We start from the raw sequence: 6,001 nt of genomic DNA on the forward strand, positions 1-6,001 counted from the left end.
TGGAACTATGAGGCCCACTATGGAGCAGGAAGGAGGCATCATGGGTGTGTTTGGGGGAGGTGACAGTGAAGCAGAAGAATGGAATATCGGGGCTCAGAGTGGAGGGGGTGGGTCCCGAGCAGAGACTTGGGCAGCAGGTGCATGGGTATCATTTCTCATTTCTAGTCCACTCACTGGAGATGAAGTCATGACCTCGCACATGTCTCTTTCATGTCTGCCAGAATGATACTATGCCTGGACGCTTTGATCCCAGGTTGGAAGCGTAATTCTCAGCCCGCATCCTTCCCCTACTCCCAGGAGGTTCCCTACCTCAGGTTCTTTCAATGGCCTGGTCATTCATCACCTGCCTATTTCCTCTTCTCTTAGCATAGAGACCTTCCTCTGTTTCTTCTTGTTTAATATATTTTCATTGATTTTAGAGTGAAAGGGAGAGGGAGAGAGAGATGGAAATATCAAGGATGAGAATCATTGATTGGCTGCCTCCTGCACGCCCCTACTGGGGATTAAGCCCGCAACCCAGGCATGTGCCCTTGGCCGGAATCGAACCTGGGACCCTTCAGTCCGAAGACCGAAGCTCTATCCATTGAGCCAAACCAGCTAGGGCTCCTCTGTTTCTTGAAGAAGCCGCCAGCCCCATCTGCTGTTCCCTCTGCTTAGAACACTATTCCCTGTGATGTGGGCATCAGTGCCTCTTTCCCACCATACACCTCCCTGCTCCATTGTTACCTCCTCAGGGAGCCTTCATGCCCGGGGGCCACCCTATCATCAGTGCTTTTTTTTCTTCTTCTCTGAACTCCCATCATCTAAAATGACCCAGCATCCTTCCTTATCTGTTCAAGTCCTTATGTATTCCCTCCCTTCCTTCAGTAGACTGGCTGGGTCATGAGAATAGAGATTTTTTTCCCCTGACGGCTTCACTGCTTCCACCTCCGTCCCTACCACAATGCACCGCACATAGTAGATGCTCCAAAATTCCTACTGAATGAATGACCTGAGGAACCGGAAAGAGGGAGAGAATTTGAATGAGGGGGTGATGCTCTGGTTGCTGAGGAGCGACCATGCAGTTTCCTTCTCCCAAGGACATCCCCTTCCTCTCTTATCATAATAATGCACCCAAAGTGATGGGAGAGAGGGAATTCCCTGGTGGGGCCAGGTGGGGTGAGGTGAGGGTTAACGCTGCTGCAAGTGCCTCCCAGCGGATGGCAGTCCCGGCAGTGGGCACGCTCACGTTTTCTCTGCGCGAGGAACGCATCCATGCGACAGCCTCTGCCTATTACAGCTACTTCAGAGACCAGACAGGAGGCATTAAAAATTAAACAAGAGAGGAGTCAATTGGCGGCCCATCTCGGGTTTATAGACAGGAAAATGCTTCGTGACAGGTGGTCTCTGTATCACGAGGTGGCCTGGGAGAGACGTTGCTCTGGATTTTATTTTTTAATTAACTTTTATTTTCAGTATTGAGTCCCTTTTTTTCCCTGCCCCTGCTGGAACGGATATATAAAATGATGAAAGGCTCACCACTGTTTCTGGAGCCGCCCAGGCCACCTCACCACCCGGCGGCGGCGGCGAGGGGAGGGGATCTCTTTAAAGATCACGGTCTCGGAATTCTAATGTTGCCAAGTGGCTGGCGTGGATTCCCATCATACGGTCCCCAACTTCAGATCTTACGGCTGAAGAGCGCCGTTCTTCGCCGCTTCTCACTGACTGTCTCCTCATTACCCATTCCGAGCCCTGTGAAGTAGCTTTTCCGCTAAAGATCGCTGCCATCCACTGCCAGACACACCAGTGGGTTGAGTACATTTTATTCAGCATCTATCCACTGTGCATGAACACAATAGCAGGCAAAGTCCCAGTCTTCCTATGTGGCATTAAGCTGGATATGTCTGACTAAGAGCAGAGCCACGATGAAGTTTCATAGAACGTATACACACATACACATACATAACGTAGTCATTAATGTCAGTAAGCAATATTTCCTCTTCTCTTAGCATAGAGACCTTCCTCTGTTTCTTGAAGAAGCCGCCAGCCCCATCTGCTGTTCCCTCTGCTTAGAACACTATTCCCTGCGATGTGGGCATCAGTGCCTCTTTCCCACCATACACCTCCCTGCTCCATTGTTACCTCCTCAGGGAGCCTTCATGCCCGGGGGCCACCCTATCATCAGTGCTTTTTTTTCTTCTTCTCTGAACTCCCATCATCTAAAATGACCCAGCATCCTTCCTTATCTGTTCAAGTCCTTATGTATTCCCTCCCTTCCTTCAGTAGACTGGCTGGGTCATGAGAATAGAGATTTTTTTCCCCTGACGGCTTCACTGCTTCCACCTCCGTCCCTACCACAATGCACCGCACATAGTAGATGCTCCAAAATTCCTACTGAATGAATGACCTGAGGAACCGGAAAGAGGGAGAGAATTTGAATGAGGGGGTGATGCTCTGGTTGCTGAGGAGCGACCATGCAGTTTCCTTCTCCCAAGGACATCCCCTTCCTCTCTTATCATAATAATGCACCCAAAGTGATGGGAGAGAGGGAATTCCCTGGTGGGGCCAGGTGGGGTGAGGTGAGGGTTAACGCTGCTGCAAGTGCCTCCCAGCGGATGGCAGTCCCGGCAGTGGGCACGCTCACGTTTTCTCTGCGCGAGGAACGCATCCATGCGACAGCCTCTGCCTATTACAGCTACTTCAGAGACCAGACAGGAGGCATTAAAAATTAAACAAGAGAGGAGTCAATTGGCGGCCCATCTCGGGTTTATAGACAGGAAAATGCTTCGTGACAGGTGGTCTCTGTATCACGAGGTGGCCTGGGAGAGACGTTGCTCTGGATTTTATTTTTTAATTAACTTTTATTTTCAGTATTGAGTCCCTTTTTTTCCCTGCCCCTGCTGGAACGGATATATAAAATGATGAAAGGCTCACCACTGTTTCTGGAGCCGCCCAGGCCACCTCACCACCCGGCGGCGGCGACGAGGGGAGGGAATCTCTTTAAAGATCGCGGTCTCGGAATTCTAATGTTGCCAAGTGGCTGGCGTGGATTCCCATCATACGGTCCCCAACTTCAGATCTTACGGCTGAAGAGCGCCGTTCTTCGCCGCTTCTCACTGACTGTCTCCTCATTACCCATTCCGAGCCCTGTGAAGTAGCTTTTCCGCTAAAGATCGCTGCCATCCACTGCCAGACACACCAGTGGGTTGAGTACATTTTATTCAGCATCTATCCACTGTGCATGAACACAATAGCAGGCAAAGTCCCAGTCTTCCTATGTGGCATTAAGCTGGATATGTCTGACTAAGAGCAGAGCCACGATGAAGTTTCATAGAACGTATACACACATACACATACATAACGTAGTCATTAATGTCAGTAAGCAAGTCATGCCCTTATTTACTACAAGTTCAGCTCTCCCAAAGCCATGATCTCGCCTGATTCTCACAATCACCCTGCGAGATGCTGGGGCTCAGAGATGTTGAGTAACTTGCCTGAGGTCACCCAGCTAGTAAGTGCCAGGGCTGAGATTCGAACCCAGGCATTCCGACTCCGGAGATGGTGCTCTTAACTCCCTCACAAGACAAAAGCATATATGGGTGTGTCTTGGGAAATGAGGTCAGAAGAAAAACGAATAATAATAATTTGGGAAATGTAGAAAGAACCAGATTGCGCAGGGTCTTAAGTGCCACAAGAAATCATTTGGACTTTATTCTGCAATAAGGAAATGTTGACATCTGAAGGAGAGAAGTCTTTGAATAAAAAGATTGACAGGACTCCACTTCATCACTGTATTTTTATTAAAAATTGCCAAAACCGGTTTGGCTCAGTGGATAGAGCGTCAGCCTGCGGACTGAAAGGTCCCAGGTTCGATTCCAGTCAAGGGCATGTACCTTGGTTGCAGGAGGCAGCTGATCGATGTTTCTCTCTCATCGAATCGAACCTGGGGCCCTTCAGTCTGCAGGCCGACGCTCTATCCACTGAGCCAAACCAGTTAGGGCTCATCACTGTATTTTTATTAAAAACTATGTATTCGTGCGCGCACGCGCCCGCGCACACACACACACACACACACACTTATTACTTGGCTATTATGTCCATTCCTTTGCTAGAATATTGTGTCACACATATAGGTTCTAGTTCTCTGCCACATCCTCAATGCCTACAACAACATCTGATGCATATAAGGCACTTTACATACTGAGGGAATGAACCAAGGACATGATGTTAAAAGTCCCAATGTCATCCCAAGCTTGGATCCCTGGGTTCCTTGAACTACATACGCTCCAGGCTCCCAACACAACTCTCCCACAGTGATGGTGAGCAACATGGCGCCTGCACCCGGGCTCCGTGCCAGTGTCCCCACCCCTCACCCCAGACCTAGAACACAGGTAGCCCAGCCTCAGGTTCCCTTGGTAGACAAGATGGCCTTGTTCAGGGCTGCTGATTTCAGTATGCTTCTCTGGGCGACCTGCTCTGACAGGGACTCATCCTTGCCTGTCTTCTGAGCAGCCTCCCGTACGATATGAATTGCTGCCTCGCACAGCTGCATTGGAACAGCAGCAAAGGGAAAAGGGAAAACCAAAACCCTTCATCGGAGCCCACCCCTCCCTGCCCACGCCGACCCTCGCTTCGTTGCCTCCTCTGTACCCACCGCATTTCCTACAGAGCACTTAACCTTCCCGAGTATTTTTTATGCTCCATTTTCCGTGCAATTACGAAGGAGATGAAAGTAAATGCAGTTCACTTCGGACGGGCGCTGCCATCCCCCCACTGATGTGCGTCCCCACAGATACAGAGAGAGTGAAGGTGTTTTCAAACTAAAGGCATCGCAGGAAGTCAGGTAGGCAGCAACAAATGCCTTCGCGGGGAATGCCAAACTGGTAAAACCCCTACCATTGATCTGATCAGACAAGAGCATTTACTTAGCAACAAAGCAGACGGGGACAAGACAAGTGAGCCCCGTCTTGCTGACACACCCCTGGGGCCTGTGTTGCTCCTTTCCTAGCACTTATCACACTTAACCACTTGTTTAAACTCTGCTTGCAAGGATGCTGTGATATTTATTTATTCCCATGCCGCTTAAGGCTTTAAAAAAAAGTCATTTATTGTTGCTCACAAAGACACAATTTGGGGTGAGCTCCTCAGCAATGACACAGGTCTGCTCAGTTATGTTTGCCCCACTGGAGAGGATGGAGGGCCAGCCGCCAAGAGGACCACTCATGGCTGGTGCGTTAGTGCTGAGGAACCAATCAGGGCTCCTGGCTAAGAGGCTCATCTCCTCTCGGGATGGGCCTCTTCACAAGGCCATTAGGTCTCCTCATGACATGATCGTTGGTTTCCAAAAGCAATGTTCCAAGAGACAGAAGATAGAATCTGCTAAGACCTGGGCGACTCAAACGCTTACTGTTTAGAGTTGAATTGTGTCCCATTAAAAAAACAACAACAACAACATCAAAGCCCTAACCAGTTCCTCAGATTGTGACCTTATCTGGAAATAGGCTCTTTGCAAATATAGTTCAGTTAAGAGGAGGTCATGAGAGAAGGTGCTAACCCAGAGGTGGGGAACCATTTTTCAGCCAAGGGCCATTTGGAGATTTATCATATCATTCAAGGGCCATACAAAATTATCCACTTAAAAATTAGCCTGCAGCCCTAGCCAGTATTGCTCAATGGATAGAGCATCAGCCTGTGGGCTGAAGGGTCCCAGGTTTGATTCTGGTCAAGGGCACAAGCCCGGGTGGCAGGCTCGATCCCCCAGTAGGGGCGTGCAGGAGGCAGCCGATCCATGATTCTCTCTCATCATCATTGATGATTCTATCTCTCTCTCCCTGTCCCTTCCTCCCTGAAATCAATAAAAAATATATTTAGAAAAAAAAAGAAGAAGAAATTAGCCTGCGATATTTGGTCAAACATTTAATTAACTCGCCCCTAATGCCTTGGTAGGGCCAGACCAAATGATTTCTCAGGCCTTATTTGGCCTGCGGGCAGGATGTTACCCACTCCTGCTCTAAACCAATAT

This window comes from Myotis brandtii, unplaced genomic scaffold (assembly GCF_000412655.1).
Source record: "Myotis brandtii unplaced genomic scaffold, ASM41265v1 scaffold308, whole genome shotgun sequence".
Classification (NCBI taxonomy): Eukaryota; Metazoa; Chordata; class Mammalia; order Chiroptera; family Vespertilionidae; genus Myotis; species Myotis brandtii.